The sequence below is a fragment of the Puma concolor genome, chromosome B2, assembly GCF_028749965.1.
Source record: "Puma concolor isolate L17-30 chromosome B2, mPumCon1.1.hap2, whole genome shotgun sequence".
NCBI lineage: Eukaryota > Metazoa > Chordata > Mammalia > Carnivora > Felidae > Puma > Puma concolor.
In genome coordinates, this window is record NC_141671.1 from 144,548,042 (window position 1) to 144,567,508 (window position 19,467).

General features: G+C 42.6%; 1 protein-coding gene across 2 annotated transcripts in view; it reads left to right on the forward strand.

The window, feature by feature from the left end:
- Nucleotides 1-1,545: 1,545 nt before the first annotated feature.
- TULP4 (TUB like protein 4) overlaps nucleotides 1,546-19,467 on the forward strand; it is a 244,826-nt gene continuing 226,904 nt past the window's right edge. For both annotated transcript variants that reach the window (XM_086708244.1, XM_086708245.1), the window contains exon 1: nucleotides 1,546-1,685. The gene's annotated coding sequence lies outside the window, so the exon portion shown is untranslated. The remainder of the gene's footprint in view (nucleotides 1,686-19,467) is intronic.

A 19,467-nucleotide genomic window follows, 5' to 3' on the forward strand; every position in this document is an offset into this window, starting at 1 on the left:
TTTTAGATTTTGTGGGTAAGAACCATACTAGATAATTCTTTTTGTTTCCCAACAATGTTAGGTGTAATATTGAGTCCTTAGTTGAAGCATAATACTCATTACTTTGAATTGAGTGAGGATTATTTTTTGGTTTAAAGTACTCTAAGACCTAAATATAGCTTTATCCTGAAATGTTTCAAAGTGAATTTTAGGGATGCTTATAAAATATTACCAAATAATGCTGATATAAATACTTCTCTTACATGCATACATGCAGGAGGCAAATATTGTCATTAAAAAAATTACCTTTCATGAAATTAAAAGAAGTCTAGGCAGCACTTTCCAACATTTGTGAAACCACAGACATGGAGTTTCAGAATTAAAGGACTCCTTAGCCAACTCTTTATTTTCTTTCTGACTATCAGAAATTCAGGGTGCCTGGTGGCTCAGTCAGTTAAGCATCAACTCTTGATCTCAGCTCAGGTCTTGATCTCAGGGGTCTGAGTTCAGACCCCACGATGGGCTCCACGCTGGGTGTGGAGCCTACTTAAAAAATTTTCACAGAAGCAGGAATTCTTAAATCTGAAGGTGATTTAAAAACTTGGCATATAGGCAAACTAGAAAAAAGGGCTGAACCCTTTCAAAGAGAGGCTGCTATACCTAACTACATAGGGCTCCGGGAAGCAAGGATGCTGATCTTGTCCATTATTTAAAAAAAAAAAACCCCAAACTATACATATGTGAATAGTCACACAATCAGTAATGTTATTTCTTTGTGCATGATGGAAAATGGACAGATGCATAAAGTTTGCGTTCCTTGCAGGACATCCACTTAATAGGGGAGAAAACCTGTGAATTCTTTTTCTCTGAGTGAAAACGAGGCTCTCTAGTCTTTTCTCTGTAAGACCAACTGAAAAAAAATACTGAGGTCTGAGATCACCATCACAGACACCTGAATGACTATCTACATTGGTTCATAGCACAAGCAAATCTGTGCTTGCTAGTGGCTTTCAACTTAAGACGAAATGTGATGTCCACTCCCGGCTCACATTAAGTTAGGGCAGCGCACACAACCATCCCGTTGCTGGGTAGGAAGGATTTCTCACGTTAGGTGGGTCCAGACCGGACTGCTTGAATTATTTTCATCGTTGTCACAGGCTGTGAAGTAGCCCTGAAAGGCGAGGGCTGCGAGATGTGCGTGTGCACGCGCGTGAGGGCTGGTGTGTGCTCGTGTGAGTGCGTGCGCTTGTGAGCGCCGGTGTGTGCTCGTGTGCGTGTGTGCACGCGTGAGTGTGTTCGTGTGAGCGTGCAGGGGCTGTGGAGTTCGGGGTTTCGTGAGTGGGAGCAGGTGGCCGGCCGGGCGGGGGCAGAAGGCCAGGTGAGGGCGGCGGAACGGGGGGCGCCCAGCACAACCGGGGGCGGGCGTCAACCGTCGGGACGCGGGTTCCCCGCGCGCGAGGGCGCGAGGCCGGCCGGGGAGGCGCCCGCCAGCCGCGCCGGGTCACGTGGCGCGGTCACGTGGCGCGGAGCCGGGCCCAACGGCGGCGGCGGTGGCGGCGGCGGCGGCGGCTGAGGGAGGCGGAGACTCGGCCGAGACGCGGGGGGGAGCCGGCGGCGGCGGCGGCGGCGGCGGCGGCGCGGGGCTGCTGGAGGCGGAGGCGGAGAGGCGCGGAGGAGCGCGGGGCCGCCGCCACGGGCGCTCGGAGGTGAGGCGGGAGCGGGGCCGCTGTCACGGGCGCCCGGGGCCGGGCGCTGCCGCCCTCCCTGGCGAGGAGGCGACGGGCCCCAGCGCCGCCGGGAGCGCCCTCCCGAGCCCGGCCGGGCGCCCGTCCCTCGAGGTGGGCGCCCGGCCCCCAGGCTCCGGCCAGGCCCCTGTGCGCGCGCGGGCGGGGGGCGCGTCGGGCGGCGCCGGGCGGGGAGGGCGGCAGCGCCCCGGCTCGGCGGGAGGGCCGGTGCTCGGGCGGGGGGCGGCGGGCGGGCCGCCTTGGGTGGGCTCTCCCGAGGGCGCGGTGGGAGAGGGAGGGTGGCGGACACCGGACTCCGGGCGGCGCTGGCTGCTGATTTAGCCTTTTGTTTCAGCGTACACGAAAATGGGGCGAAATAGAGCTTGGTGTGCGTGTGTGTGTGTAAATCAGGAGGCGTTTGGCTTGGAGCCATTTTTTTTTTTTTTTCTTAATTGTGGAGACAGAAAATCCCTTAAAACGGTTTCCCCAGGGAGACGGGGCTGTGCTCCTCCTCTTCCTCCCCAACGTCTGGATGGAGTGGATTTCCCTCCCTGCCTCTGCCCACCTTCTCGTCCTCCAGTCTGTCTCCCTCCTTGCTTCCCCCTTCCTTCCCGCCCCACCTCGGTGAAACCCCCCGAGCGAGCGGGGTGTCTGCAAAGCGGCCCGGTCACCTGTCGTGGCAGCTGCATGGAAATGCTGGCGCTTCTGCTGTCTGGTCTGTGCTGTTTCCTCTGGCAAATCACGGAGATTCCGCTCAGAATACCAACCCTTCCTCTTCTCCCTGCGCTTGAAAACAAAGTGCATGATGCTGGTTCTGAAGTTTGACCCGCTAGGGCAATTAGCAGAGAGAGAGGTGTCTACTTTTTCCTGTCACACCACTTCAAGGTTGGAAAGGTGAGGGCCACCTAGCTTTGTGGAAGAATGAGGGTGACACAGTCCTACCGGGGAGGGATGTGACTTACCTGCTAAATTGCTGTGGTGATCGGAAAGTCTTCTGACACTTGTCTTCTTGGGGACGATCAGCTTCCCTTGCAGGGATCGGTTTCCTGGATTTCTGTATTTGGGGGTTCTCTTCTTTGTATTTTCAGTCCAGCAGCACCTTAAGGGTGCCCAGTAGGCAGGTTTTTGAAAAAGCCCAGAGAAAAATCATTTATTCCTAAGGTTTTCAAGAATGTAAAAATCTATCTTTGTGGGGGTCCCTTTCTTTCTGCCTTTCTGTGTCTCAGGTTTCCATGTCTTCCTAGCTGGAGTTTTTTTAGTTCTTGCCCGCAGGGCCCCTGGGAATCGTGCTGTGGTTCTGGAGAGGGCTCGTTCCCAGGCCCCATAGCACCGGAGAGCTGGGGGTTGAGGTGGTGATGGATATGAAGTGACAGGGCACCTTGCACATAAGCCACCCTGCAATCCAGAGAGCAGCCGCCCAGACTCCTGGCTGGCTGCTGGGGCGTTTTGGAAGCTGATCTCAACATTTTGCAATGATAGCCACATGCAGACTGGCGTCCCCCTTATTTCTTGATAGTTTACTGTCCCAGAAATGAATAAATTGTGAGTAGCTAAATCTAGCGTTTAGTCCCTCAATTTGAAGAATAGTACTTAATTTGTATGAAGGAGTTATTTGAGGATGTGAATTTTCTTTAAGAATTTCAAGTACTCTCTTTTAGTAAGGGCTGTGAAAATAGCAGGATCTTCATGTGATGGGGGAAGTGGTTGACCTCTAGAGTCACAAGTATGTAGACCTGAGTTAGAGGAAGTCATATGGGGAAAATTTTTAACACAGTGGAGCTTTCAGACAGGCGTGTAAGAGCAGAAAGCCAGGATTGCTTCTTGTGCCTGAGAAATAATAATAACGTGTTTTCTACCGTACACTTTAAAACTGACTTCATTTAGAAGAGGTGCGTGTATGTTACGAACTTTCTGTTTTTCATATGGAGCCATAAGAGTGGCCGTTTGGTTATTCACATTGTTTCCCCGCCCGAACTCTGAATTGAAAAAAATTCTTTAATCCGTAAAAGGATGCATGGTGCGTGAAACGTGTTTCAGCATCGATGCTGAGATCCAGGCTAATGGAAGAAGGGTAAAGAGACAGCAGCCTTCCTTGGGGTGGAATGTCAGCCCTCTCACGTGGCTGGTGTGCCAGACAGAATGTGAAGCCCAGGTTTTCTTTTTGGTTTTACAGCAGATTCACGGAGTATCCGAAATCAGGAATGTTTATTTATTGAGTGCCTACCATGTGTGTGGCTAAGCTAGGATATTGTTCTTCGTCTGTTCCACTGTATTTACAGTATCAATTACAGTCTCCCTCCTGTTCTTTTCTGTGTGTGGAGAAAGATTGAAGATAGAGTGGCCCAGCTAATGCATGTGATTCATAAAAATTCATTAAAAAACTGAGTAAAACTTTTGTTATGAAATGCTCTGATTTAGGTATTGTATTGACTTTGACTCCTTGTCAGGACTCTGTGAAAGTATTTTCAATAGTACCGTACTGAGACGGTTCATTTGCCGTTAGTGAGGCTGCTGAGACTGCAGGGAATATGTAATTAAAGTATAAAATTTCTTTTAATTTAGCTGGGATAATGTTAATTCAGTTACTGAATTTTAACATACTAAACATACTATTTCTTGTGTGGCAAAATACACATAAGAAACTTATCATCCTAATAGTTCACTGGCATTAGTACATGCATGCAGTTGTGCAGCCGGGACCACTGTCTGTCATCAGAACTTTCCATCTTCCTACACTGAAACATTGTGCTTACTAAACAACAGCTTCCCATCCCTTCCCCCTCAACTGCTGGCAGTCACCCTTCCACTTTCTCTCTGAGTTTGACTACATGAGGTCTCTTCTATAAGTCCATTCATACCGTATTTGTCCTTTTGTGACTGGCTTATTTCACTTAGCATGTCTTCAGGGTTCGTCCATGTTGTAGCATGTGTCAGAACTTCCTTCCTTTTTAAGGCTGAATAATACATGTTCCAGTAGTGTATGTGTGTACCATGTACATATGTGTATATCACATTTTGTTTATAAACAAATTTTATACTGAATGTTAACAGTCATAGTAACCTCATGATGATGGGGAGCTATCCCTGGAGATTATGGATACTTGTGTTACAACAAGAAAATTACTTATTTAATGCACGGTACCTTTAAAAAAATAGGATCCATAGGGGATAAAACTAATATGTATGTTACATCCTTGCTGGGTCCTGTCATTTCCTTTGCATGTGGATTGTGACATAGGGTGCCTCTTTCTGAAATTTGCAGGTGAAGCAGATGATGTTCTTATTTCCTAGTTAATGTTATAATGGCGGTATATTTTGCTGTATGGAAGAATATATAGGGCTCACCCTGAGGTATGGATTGTGTAGGAAGGATGGGGAAAATGTGTATTTCCCTTTATTTACCACTTTCTAAAATCATGAATGATTTCCCTAGCATACTCCAACGGTGACAGATGAGGGCTTCCTTCTTTATCTCTTTTTTTATAATCATTTTATTTTTTAAATGTTTATTTTTGAGAGAGAGTGTGTGCGCACGTGTGTGGGAGGAGCAGAGAGAGAGGCAACAGAGGATCCGAAGCGGGCTCTACACTGACAGCACAGAGCCTGATATGGGGCTCAAACTCATGAACCACAGGATCATGACCTGAGCCAAAGTCAGATGCTCAACCGACTGAGCCACAACTCAGGCATCTCTCTCTCTCTTTCTCTCTCTCTCTCTCTCTTTTTTTTTTTTTTGAGTATCTTTATGAACATCTCTATTTAGCATTTATGATGTATTTCAGTTAGTTTCCTTTTGATGCTCACACTGCCCTGTCTTTTTGACTAAAGCTTAGTCAGGTTGGCTCCAAGTCCTTATGACATGCCTCTAATAATGTCTAGTAGCTTCTTTGCTTTCTGGTATGATGAGATGTTCCAGGCTCATCCTGTACCCTTCCTATTCCAGATTTGGAATCAGAACAGACCATTTTTTAAAGGGAGGGAATAAAAGGAAAAATAAATGACCAATAAGTGTATTAAAATACTTAATTTCATCAGTAATTAAAGAAATGAAATTAAAAGTATGATAAAATGCCATTTGTTGTGGGCTGAATGTGTCTCCCCTGAATTTGTATGTTGAGTCTCTAACCTACAGTATAGTGGTATTTGGAAATGGGGCCTTTGAGAAGTAATTAGGGTTAGGTGAGGTCATGAGGGTGGAGCTCTCATAGGATTAGTGTCCTTATAAGAAGAGACACCAGAGAGCTTGGTGACCCCTGTTCCAGTCATGCCCAAGAAGAGGTCATGTGAGCACATGGCCAGATGGCAACCGCCTACAAACCAAAGGAGAGGCCTCAGAATGAAACCTCCCTTGCTGGCATTTTAATCTTGGACTTCCCAGCTTCCAGAACTGTGTGGGAAAAACTTCTGTTGTTTAAGTCAACCAGTCTGTGGAATTTTGTTCGGACAGCCTAAGCCAGCTGAGATGCCATTTTTTAATTAAAAAAAATTTTTTTTTTTTACAGTAGGCTTCATAGTACGGGGCTTGAACTCATGACCCTGAATCAAGACTTGAGCTGAGATCAAGAGTTGGATGCTTAACTGACTGAGCCATTTAGGTACCCCATCACCAATTTTTAAATGTTTATTTATTTATTTTGAGAGAGAGAATCCCAAGCAGGCTCCATGTTGAGCCCGGTGCAGGGCTTAATCTCACAAGTGAGGGATCATGACCTGACTGGGAATCAAGAGTCAGATGCTTAACCAACTAAGCCACCCTGGTGCCCCTGACACCATTTTAAGTTTGTTGTATTGGCAGTATTATTCAGACTCAATTTACACCTTACTGGATGTGAAACTATAGACTTACTGTATGTAAAGTATTATGTTATTATGATTACTTCTATAACTTCTACTGGTAGTCTTAATATTTGGGCATCTCTCAACTCAGTTTGAAATGGGAATAAGGTGGATAGTAATTTCCAGTGTTGGTGAAGATGAAGGGAAATGTGTACTTTCTGTTTTAGTAGAGATATAAATTGATGCATTCATTCTAAATGCTGTTATGTATCAAAATATAGAACTTGCATAGCCTTTAATCCAGAAAATCTATATTTAGGAATTTATCCTAAAGAAATATATAGTAGGAAAAGTTAGCAAAGATATATGTTAGTAATAAGGAACTATTTACTGTATATAATTATATAGTAAATAAGTAAGGAATTGATTAAATAGGTTGTACTTTCATTCCAGGCAGCCATTGAAAATAAAGATATGGATCTATATTATTTCCAGTCTGGAAAGATGCCTGTGATATATTATTGATTCAAAGGCAGGTTACAGAACTGTAAGGCATAGCACTTATGTAAAATATAGGCATAGAAAATGCGGAACAGCAAGGCTTTAGATGCCAAGAACCACGCCTCTGAGCATCTAGGCTTTGGGAACCACCAAATGGATGGTCTCTTCTGGTCTCCAAGTCTCAAAGACTGCACCAACTGGTTTCATTCTCGGGTCTTAAGATGCAGTCTTCTTGGAGAGAGGGAATATGATTGGCCTAGTTAGGGTAATTTGCCACGTGTGGGGTGTTTTTAGTGTGTGTGTGTGATTGCTCTCAGTTGTTTCACAAAGACATTATGGAATACAGGAGGAGTCACAGTGAGAATTGGGGTACTTTTAACTAAAGAAAGGAGAAGACATTCAAGGAAGATGGGAGATAAGTGCCAATTCGTATTTAGTTAAAATTAAGCTCTTTGCTTAGAAATATTGAATTAATTACATTTCCATAAATTGCTGCAAACTCTGATAAGCTTGGTCTTTTCCCTTTACCATCCCATTTTCACATAGTAAGACCTATACCAGCAGGTCAAGTCTATTTGGTTTCTTGCTTTCATAGAAAACAGTGGGTTGTAATTAAAATTTTGGGTTATTTGTGGATTTTAAAAGTTAAGCTATTTTTCCCTTAAAATTTTTTTTTTAATGTTTATTTTTGAGAGAGAGAGAGAGACAGTGTGAGTGGGGGAAGGGCAGAGAGAGATGGAGACACAGAATCTGAAGCAGGCTCTGAGCTGTCAGCACAGCGCCCGACGCAGGGTTCAAACTTACAAGCAGTGGTGAGATCATGACCTGCGCTGAAGTCGGATGCTTAACCGACTGAGCCACCCAGGTGCCCCTTCTTTAAATGTGACTAATTCAGAATCAGATATATTTCTCTGATGTCAATGAGTAGGAATAGAAGTCTTTGTACTCGTATGTGGTGTCAACAATACCCGCCCTTGAAAGAATTTTAAGATTAGAATTGAAAAGTAGTGTTTATGGACATCCTCCAATAGTAATGGTATAGTAGGTTGTAGAGTGTAGAGAATTATTCTCTAGGTGTGGAGAGGTGCTGTGCAGATAATATAGACTTATTTGAATGACTTTTTCACTGTTAATTATTTTTAATCAAAAGCACAATTAGAGTCAATATGGATGTGAAAGAGCTCTGAGAAAGATAACACACACTACAATTTAAGATACTAATTTCTCACTTAAAAGAAATTAAAGACTCAATTTAGACCTTAATGGATGCGAAAGGCTTTGGAAATGCATAATATAAGGTGTTATGTTGTTACAGTTATTTCTGCTCTCGTTGGTAGTCTTTTAAATATATATATATATTTTTTAAATATTTATCTATTTTGGCCGGGGGGGGGGGGGGAAGGGAGGGACAGAGAAAGACAGAGACAGAGAATCCCAAGCAGGCTCTGTGCTGGGAGCACAGAGCCTGACTTGCGGCTTCATCTCACAAACTGTGAGATCATGACTTGAGCTGAAACCAAGAATTGGATGCTTAATTGACAGGCGTCCCTCTTTTTAGAGTCTTGATACGTAGATATCTCCTCCCAGCTTGGAATAGGCATGGTAGAGATACTGGGTTAAAGTTTTTGTTACATCAGCTTTCTCATGTTTAGTTAACACTAAGAAGTTGGCTTTTTAAATAATTTTTTAAAGATTTTATGTTAAGTAATCTCTACACCAAACACGGGGCTCGAACTTAACAACTCTGAGATCAAGAGTCACATGCTCTACCGACTCAGCCAGCAAGGTGCCCTGAAGTTGGCCTTTTTAATGAATAATCTTTTATGAGAGAAGTCTCCACTTTTAAGTCTCAGATGTTGATCCAGCTAGTTACTGGTTGGAACACTGGGTTCTAAAGTCTCTTTTGTATCTACTTTCAAAAACTTTTTCCATGTTTTCAAATTCCACTTCAATGTTATAGACAGATGTCACTGAGTTCTTTCATCCTGCTTAACGTTTCCTTCACCAATTTTTTTACAAATGACAAAATGAAGAGAAGTTTAAACTTGAGGCAGTTATTCCTCATTTGTGTGTGTATAATTTTCAGTCTCTGGCAAGGGAAATCAAGTCTTGTGTAGAAGACCCGTTCAGTGCCGTGTTCGCTGTCCCCTATGTTCTTTTTCTTCATATTGGGCTGTTGCGAGTATATGTTACCTCCCTGGGGAAAACACATGGCATTGTTATTGATCATTGTGATAAAATAGTAGTATCAGAGGTCCTCTGTGAGCAACAGGCTGAGCTGTTAATACTGGGACAGTTTTTTTATTCCTGACAAGTTGACAAGCGGTGATGTTACCATATACTGAGAATATACAGGATTATCTTGGCACATAATCAGCTTCTTAAGCTTCAGACAACCAGCACATACCTGCTTAGGCACAAAACCGGATGGATAGTTCACCAACAATGATATCAAAACATGCAGCATAGGAAGTTAGGCTTATGCTGTGTATGAAAACCCTGGTCAACCAAAGCTGGCATTTTAGGCATTCATAATTTTGTGAATTATTAAATAATCAGAAAAATTTAACTGTGTATTGACATTTGCCAAATTTGAGAGGAAGGTCTTAAAAAAATGATAACCTGTTTTTAATTTAGAGAAGTAAGTTTAAGGAGGTTGAATCATGGGCATCGCCAAGGAGAATGAATGTTGTTAGGACTCAGGTCACTGAGGTTTTCCAGCCCTTACAAATAGTTTGAACCTTTTTCATTTTTGTTCATGTCATCTTTTCCCATGAAATGAGAAACCCAATCTTGGGTTTCCTACATCAGGAGGTTAACTTTTCTGGACTAATTTTCTGATATCTGAATAATAAATTCTGTAATATTTGAAATGCTTGGGTAAAGACACAACTCTTAGCAGAAGATAGCTCACAGTTTGCTTGTCTTATTCCTTTAGTAGTTTAAATACTGGAACAGAAGTGAGAAGGAAAGTGGCATGCATCTTGTTTTGTCCCCTTACCCAGCTTTGATTCTAAGGTACTTGGGAATAAATTCAGTGTAGGGTTGGGGTGCTGCCCACAATGTATCTGTGATAGCTTACTGGAGCTCCAGTTCCCAGCCTTTTTGGATTTATGGCATCCTATTTGTATTTGATTTTGCATCTCCCTCCTCCTCACCATTGTAATGGCTGTGACATCCAGGACTGTGTATTGTCAGTGGAGAGCAAAGTACTGATATGTGCAGCCCACAAATTGTCACCATAATTCAGTTTTATCTAATTACATCACCTTTAATTTTTAATCACTGCTATTAACAAGCCTCACAATTTCATTGTTCTATGAAATAGGTTTATTTAGGTTTTTCATTAATTAAAATTAATGTTTTGAAAAAAATTGTGATACAATATAGTGAATAGTATTTGTATCTTATGTGTATTTATGTGCAAGAAATGTGATACAGAAACATTAAGTACCATTGGAGGTCCTTCCTAGGCTAAAAATGCTTTCCTTTGCAGAGGTATATAAAGAAGCAATAATGTTTATAAGGTGCTTTGAAATCAGCTCTCTATGAATTTAATGTATTACGTTTATTGTAAATAAGTAGAAACGTCTCAAAGCTGATCGTGTGGTTCAGAGATGGTGCATCGTTTTTAATTCTGAGAGCTTAGGGATGTCACATTCTGTGTGTTGCATGTAACCGTGGTCTCCTTGGCTAAACTAATGATCATAGAAATGCAACCTCTTTGGCTCTCCTTTGCCTGTGTTCATATGGTGAAGTTCTTTCTCTTTCGCCTGACATGGAGAGATGGCAAGTGTTTGGTTTTGGGGAATCATTCTGTTTCTCTGGCGAATAGAAGACAGCCAAAACTTTTTGTGGAATCGGGGTAAGCACTATCATGTGGCAGATACCAATAATCTGTGGAGGTCAATTTAAACCAATTACTTTCAACCTTTTAATTTTAGTCTGTTATTATCAAACCTTCTACTGGATTGTTAATTTCTAGCGAAATTGGTTGGAGTTGAACCTCCTTTGATGCTAACGAGTGGTAAAGTGGACCCAAGTGATATGTCTGGAGAAGGAGGCGTGCTGGGGAGTCTGGCCTTATTCACAAATTAGATCAGAAATGAACTTCTAGAAGTGAGGATTTGGTTTAAATCCTTTGTTTTCATTCTGTGTCCACCTGGCCTTAAGTGCTATTACCACATACTGATTTTGAGAAGTGGGCCATCTCAGAGCATAGGAAGCCCCATATAAGTAAGGCAATAGCGATCCCCAATATTGGGGAGAAGAGAGTTAATCAATTGGGATGCAAACTTTCAGCCACTGAATTTTTTTTTAATTTTTTAAATGTTTATTTTTTATTTTTTAAAATTTATATCCAAATTAGTTAGCATATAGTGAAACAATGATTTCAGGACTAGATTCTTTAATGCCCCTTACCCATTTAGCCCATCCACCCTCCCACAAGCCCTCCAGCAACCCTCAGTTTGTTCTCCATATTTATGAGTCTCTTCTGTTTTGTCCCCCTCCCTGTTTTTATATTATTTTTGTTTCCCTTCCCTCATGTTCATCTGTTTTGTCTCTTAAAGTCTTGATATGAGTGAAGTCATATGATTTTTGTCTTTCTCTGACTAATTTCACTTAGCATAATACCCTCCAGTTCTATCCACGTAGCTGCAAATGGCAAGATTTCATTCTTTTTGATTGCCAAGTAATACTCCATTGTATATCAGCCACTGAATTTTTAGTCCAGTGGTTTTAATCATGGTCACACTCTTTTCTATGTGAAAAATATTTTGTTTCTGGGCCTCTATATTGTTTTATATGTGGAACTTCAGTGTAGCATAAGATTTATAACTTTCTGCTACTTAATTTTTAATATGATAGTATGGCTAATATTCTTAATATTCTAACTGAGTATAAGTGATATATGTATGGGGACGTCTCGAAAGAAGTACAGTAGTCCTCCCTTACCGAAGTTTTGCTTTCTGCGGTTTTAGGTTTCAGTTACCCGCTGTCAACTGCAGTCTGGAAACTGGAAAAAGGAGGTGATCCTCCTTCTGATGTAGCATCAGAAGGTCTCTGGTAGCCTAAAGCTCCTTCACAGTGCTTGCGTCATTCATCTTATCACATAGGCATTTTATCATCTCACATCATCACAAGAAGTAGGGTGAGTATAGTACAAGGTATTTTCAGAGAAAGGGAGAGACCACATTCACATAACTTTTGTTACCGTATATTGTTGTAATTGTTCTGTTTTATTATTAGTTATTTATCTCTTATTGTGCCTAATTTATAAATTAAGTTTTATCATAGGTAAGTATATAGGGAAAAACATAACATAAGTAGAGTTCAGTACTGTTTGCAGTTTCAGGCATGGGGGGTGCTGGAATGTATCCCTTGAGGATAAGAGGGGGGACTACTCTATATATTCTCTCTTTGAATATATATATTCTCTATATATTTTCTCAGTCCTCTTCTAAATTTTTTTTTAAAAATTTTAAAATTTGAGAGAGAAGGAGAGGGGCAGGGATAGAGAGAGAGAGAGAGAGAGAGAGAGACAGGGAAAGAGAAAGAGAAAGAGAGAATCTTAAGCAGGCTCCACGTTCAGTGCTGAGCCTGACATGGGACTCCATCTCATAACCCTGGGATCATGACCTGAGCTGAAATCAAGAGTCTGACGCTCAGCTGACTGAGCCACCCAGGTGCCCCTACTTCTAAATTTAAAAACAAAAAACAAGAGTCGGTAAATTACTAAGATAGATTGGTTTGAATATAAACTTCTGAGTTAGATGTAACTGTATGTTGTTTAAAAAGATGCTTTTTCTTTGACTCTATCTCTAGAAATGCAAGTAAGTGGGGCTCTGAGTGGGAGATGCCTGTTTACCTGTGGCACAGGCTTTCTGCTTTCTTTTGGCTACCGCCTGATTGGCTGGTACAGAAGTTTTGAGTCTGGTTTGCCAGTCAGGGCCTTTGTTTTTGCTCAGGGCTCTCACTTCTGGTTGTGGTTTGACCTATTTTCACTATTGTGGGCACCAAGTAGCTAAGCTTGACATACTCAGAACATAAAGAGGAAAAGAGTTTTGGATTCTAGAAGGAGACTTTGGTTAGGAGTGGTCAAACGAATTAAACAGAAGTTAGCTGCCTCTTGGAACGCTGAATTGAAGCTTTGCTTTCTCTAGCAGAACTCCCAGGCTAGGGGGAATTGGAGCTGATGCTTAGAACGGGAAGAAACATGTGGTTTATAGAGCCTCTGAGTTTGACTGTGGGTATGCTATAGATCTGAAATGTGTGAAAGCAGTTGTAGCAGATAGAGCATCTAGGCATGTCGTCTTTTTTTTCTTTAAATAAAAAGTTTACTATATTATGGATACTAACCCCCCTTTTTGCTGTATAAATATTTCCCCAGTTTGTTGGTTGCCTTTCAACTGTAAGTCTGTTCATGACACATTTTGATCTATAAAAGTATATGTTTTCTATGTATTCAAGTCTACCAGTCTTTTTTCCGTGTTTTGACTTTGATGTTTTGCTTACAAAGTTTTCCTTGGAGTATTTTTTTTCTTTCTCTCTTGCTTTTAAGCAGACAAGTATTATTAACTTTTTAAAATAAGTTTTTTATTTTGGAATAATTTTGGATTTACAGAAAAGGTACAAAGATAGTATAAGGAGTTCCTGTATGCCCTTCACCCAGCTTCCTCTACTGTTAATAGCCTATGTAACTACAGAACATCGGCAAAACTAAGACAGTGGTACATCATTATTTATTTTTTTTAAGTTTATTTATTTTGGGAGGAGGGGTGCAGAGAGAGAAGAGAACCCCAAGCAGGCTCTGCGCTGACCCTGATGCGGGGCTTGATCTCACAACTGTGAAATCATGACCTGAGTAAAAACCAAGAGTTGGGACACTTAACCAACTGAGCCACCCAGGCACTGAGACACTGGTGCATGATTATTAACTAAGCTCTTGACTTCATTTAGATCTCACCAGAGTTTTCACTAATGTCCTCCCAGGGCGATACGTTGCATTAAATGGGGTGGGTGTTAAAGAGGCTATAAACGGCAACACGCTCTGTAGAATAGCTGTGCTTACAGCACATTTGTGGAGAATGTTTATAGCCCGTTCTCACATGCAGGGGATTTAGAAGGAGCATATGCTGCTGCTGCTGCTGCTGCTGCTGCTTCTTCTTCTTCTTCTTCTTCTTTTTTAATGTTTATTTTTTGAGAGAGAGAGAGCATGAGTGGGGGAAGGGTAGAGAGAGAGGGAGACACAGAATCTGAAGCAGGCTTCAGGCTCTGAGCTGTCAGCACGGAGCCTGATGTGGGGCTCAAACTCACAGACCGCGAGATGACCTGGGCTGAAGTCGGACGCTTAACCGACTGAGCCACCCAGGCGCCCCTAGATGGATCATGTTCTTGGTTACTGGTCTGGTCTTATCAGACACATGTGCCCCCAGGGAGCATAGATCCTGGCAGTGGCACTGTTGTGCTTATGTGACAGACACCCAAGGAACTTGGGCCTAGAGATGCCTCTCAAATTGTCCACACTGCCTGTGCTGCTTCCATTTTCCATTCCTAAGGTATCTTTGTTCTCATGCTGTTACTCATTTTGCTTCTGCCTGGACCAGAGTGGGAAATCATGATATGTTGTTGATTTTTAACTCTAGGAGAGAAAGGCACCCTCACTGTGAGCAAGTTTTTATGCTCTATACATCAAGGTAAACCCAGCATATCACTACTTTCACCCTTCAGAATCTTGGTGCTAGGCATGACCAGTCTTCTAACTTTATTGCCCAATGAGGTGTGGTACCCAAGGAGAAAAATGTGGATGGCACAGACAAGTGCCTGTCTTACTCTTCAATATCTATGGCTTCCTTGCCCCTCTCTACCCTAGCCCAAAATGGAGACAGATGAACAGAAGTAAGAGTTGGAGAGGGCAGGTAGGGAATTAGGTAAAACAGAAGCCATGTTGGGTGGCTTCATGCCTACATTGCCTGGTAGAAATAACATTGGCAGGAAGGCCTTAGATACCTTTGTACTTAACTGTCTACAAACTTCTCAACTTAAATACGTTGATGTGAATTGGGCTGGGCTTTCTCACAGGTAACAAGTAGCTTCTTGTGCATTGGAATCAGCCTTCCTTCTAAGTAAAAATGCTAAAATTTTCTTAACCTTTCTGACTTGGAAAACACACCCTTTCTGTCTAGAAAGCAGTCAGAACATGATGGCTGTGCAGGCCTGAGGAGGAGAGGTCAGTGAAGGAGCAGAAGGAGGACACTGGTTTTGGTTTTCTGTAGTTTTGCTACATTCCATCCCAACTGTTAGAATCAGTCAATTATACTGGAAAGCCTCCAGCATAGCCAGAAATAAATCAATTGGAGTATAATTAAAAAAAATTTTTTTAAATGTTGTATTTATTTTTGAGAGAGACACAGTGAGAGTGGGGGAGGGGTAGAGAAAGAGGGAGACCTAGAATCTAAAGCAGGCTTCAGACTCTGAGCTGTCAGGTCAGAGCCTGATGCAGGGCTCAAACTCACAAACTGTGAGATCGTGTCCTGAGATGAAGTCAGATGCTTAACCAGCTGAGCTACCCAGGTGCCCCAATTGGAATATAATTTTTAAATTTTTTTTTTTTTAACATTTATTTATTTTTGAGACAGAGACAGAGCATGAATGGGGGAGGGGAAGAGAGAGAGGGAGACACAGAATCGGAAGCAGGCTCCAGGCTCTGAGCCATCAGCCCAGAGCCTGACGCGGGGCTCGAACTCATGGACCGCGAGATCGTGACCTGAGCTGAAGTCGGACGCTCAACCGACTGAGCCACCCAGGTGCCCCTGGAATATAATTTTTAAAGCATATGTCCTTTAGTGGATTGTACTGCTTCCATTTGGCTAGATAGGAGTCAGCCTTTTTTTTTTTCCTGCAATTTTTCTCAGTGACTTGTGATTTTTTCCATTGAAGTAATAATAATTGCTTACATAAGCATAACACTTAATTTACAAAGCATTTTTCCACATATGCCTACATTTTATTTGGTCTTTGCAGCAACCTTATACATTATGGCAAGCACCTATTTTCTTATTTTATGAGAAAATCAAGGCCAAAGGATTTGACTGTTGTCACATAACTGCTAATCAGAAGTCTTGGGACTTGAATCTGCACCAGCCCACCAGTCTTTCTTTTATCCCTTTGCTCACCCTGTGGCCTCCCCTCCAAGCTGGTCCTGCCAGGTTTTGTTTTTGTTTTTGGTTTATTTATTTACTTTGAGAGAGAGAGAGTGTGTGCACAGGGGAGGGGGCAGAGATGGAGTGAGAGAATCCTAAGCAGGCTCTGCGCTGACAGTTCGACATGGGGCTCAAACCCATGAATGGTGAGATGATGACCTGAGCCGAAATCGAGAGTCGGACGCTTAACCGACTGGGCCACCCAGGCACCCCATGAGTGGTTCTGCCAGTTTTATAGATGCACTGCAGGTGAGGCTGGTGGAAGTTTTCTGTTGGCAGTCTTGTCTAATGTTGGTGACCAGAGCACATATTCCAGATTGGTAATTAGCAGACCTGTTGAGTTCATGGTCTAACATCTTTTCTTCCCTTCTTCCTTTGTAATGAGATTGGGTTTTGTTTAGACCTCTTCTTTGTCCTCATTTGACTGCAGAGAAAGTGATCCATCCTTAGCACAGGGGTAAATCCTGATGTGTTGCAGCCACTCCTGTTGGGTCCATTCTCTGTAGGTGATTGCTGCAGGGGTAAGCGAGAAAGCTGGTCCTGGCCCGTGAGATGTGACGGTGGTCTGCCAGGAGGTTCTGGAAAACTTCTCAACCTTCAAATGACCACACTAGATAGTCCTTTGCTTCTGAAAATTGTTGTGTCAGGATGTGGTGCCTACAGTTGCTCTAGTCACTTTGCTACAGTCGGAACATGAAGCCAGTGCACGGGAGACGACAGAGCCAAGAAAAACAGCAGAGAAAACTACTCAGAGACTAGCACTCATCCTGCCTTTGGAGTTATGCAAAATAAGTTTCCTTGTTGATTAAGGCAATTTGAGTTGAGGTTATTGGTTACTTACACCTAAAGACATGCTAATCTATGTAGTAGCTACCAGATCAGGGGATTGATTGATTCATTCATTCATTCATACCATGAAGGAGAAGTACAAGGTATAAAGGTAGAATTTGATCTAATCAGCACATCAGAGATGGCTTCCTTGAGGAAATGCAGAGGCATTGCTGAGAGAGATTCCTTTTCCTGTTGGGCTTTGTATCCCATGTTTAAAGATTTTGGTTTCTATTGCAAAAGAAGAGCGATTGAAGGATTTAAATATGGCATGAGGGCAGTGAGCTATAGTTAAGCTGCCCCTGCTAAAGAAAATCGTGGCTTAACGTATCAAAGAGTCAGTTTTTGATTTGAGCAGGCAAGGAGTAGTCAGTGGTAAAGGCCCTGGCAATTAGCAAGTACATCCAGGAAACACAGCATCTCTGGTTGGAATCTGATGAAGTAAATAATCCAGATTCTTCCTCCTTGCCAGTATACACACACACGCACACATGCACATGCACACACGCTGCTTCATGTTTTTTAATTTAGGCATAATTTGTGAATGGATGTCTGTCATTCTCTTAGGGTTTGAATCATTTAAGGTAAAAAATTGCAGCTGAGAAATCTGTGTTGGGGTTACAAAAACAGGATAGATACTTCCATTGTCAATAAAATTTTAAGGATACATTAATATATCTGAAATTGAACTTTTAGCATCTCCAAAGGTTTTTCTCCAGGTTCGATATAATAAGATCTGTTCTGATTCTCATACATATGGATATGTTCACAAAACTGGATTATGTCCCAGTGCAGGCAGGCGGGGAAGCTGCCTGAACCGTAGAGTGGAAGTGCGATGGAGGCTGCGGTGTTCCTGTAATTATGTTAGGATGTGATGTAGTCCCTCCCTATGCTTATTAATTAGTGGAGTTGTAATGAGACTTCCCCCCCATGCTTTTAAGGATGCTGATCAGTGGGCATCCGGGCAGGATTTTAGTTGTGTTTGGGAGCCTTCTGTGTACAAGTGGGAGGGATCCATGTTTCAGGTAGTGGCAGGTGAGCCTCCCGCCAAGTTGGCATAATGGGAACAGGACTCTTCTGGGTTGCCATCTGTTTGTGGCTGATAGGAAACCAGCAGTGACTTCTGAGGAGTTTATGTTGAAATACTTAGGAATTAGTAATGTTAAGAGCACGCTGATCAGGTATTAGGAGGTGGGGGAACATAAGACTGTGTAGAGTGATTTTTCATTATTACTAATTTCAGGAGATGGCTGCTTGGGTTCAACAGCCCCCACTCCCATGCCCTGAAAAACCACAGCTCTTTTTGCCTCCCTGCCCAGATTGACCATCAAGTCTGTCTCAGTTCTGTGCTGACTTGCCCATGGCAAGGAAACACATTACTTTCATACATGACTATCCCATGTACTGTACATGGTGTTTGCCACTGAGGGGTTCAGTCTGTCTCTGTAACTCTTTAAATGTGTCATGTTTTTTTGTTTTTGTTTTAAATTGTGGTAACAAAATTTATCGTTTTAATCATTTATAAGTATATAGTTCAGTGGCATTAGGTATATTCATACTATTGTGTGACCACCATGATGTTTTCACTAAGTACTTAAAAAATAGTGAATGCTGCTTTTCCCTGTATCAAATACATATAAAAAATTATCAGCATGCTTGCTATTTCTAATGTGCTATCCCTCTGGATTTTAAACTGGAATATACTTGCTTTCCGTATGGGAGCTGGCAGAGTAGAATCGAGGTGCTCTGCCCCCATTTCTCTGGGTTTGGTTTGCTGCTCTTGCCCTGGGAGGCTCTACTTCCAGGCAGAGTGGTTTTCGGTGGTATTCTGAGAGCTGCTCCGTGTCTCCTGATTTATACTTAAAGCAGGGGTGTAGAATAGAGAACAGCTCACTTCTGTAACGTAGCATTACTTGCTGTGTTAACTAGAGGAGCTGAACTGTGGCGGCCCTGGTGAGGATGTGTGTGTTTGGAGTTATCCTGTGTAACTCCTGCCAGAGAAGCAAGGTCTGGGGTGGCACCTGTTGCCTTCTGGCTACGGACCCTGCTGGGTTCAGTCTACCACCTGTATAGGTTTCTTTCTTTCTTTCTTTCTTTCTTTCTTTCTTTCTTTCTTTCTTTCTTTCTTTCTTTCTTATGTTCATTTATTTTTGAGAGAAAAAGTGCGTGAGCACGAGCAGAGAGAGAGGGGGACAGAAACTGAAGCCGGCTTTGTGCTGTCCACGGGGCTTGAACTCATGAACCGTGAGATTGTGACCTGAACTGAAGTCGGACGCTTAACCAACTGAGCCACCCAGTCACCCCCACCTGTAGGTTTCTGTCTTGCCTTTTTCAAAACAGTCAATAGAAGGGACTGTGGAGCCCTCTATTAGTTAGAGGTTTTTGGGTTATAAGTAAAAAAGACCTAACTGAACTTGCACGAAGAAGGGAAGTTTGTGGAAGTTTTCTGAGCTGTG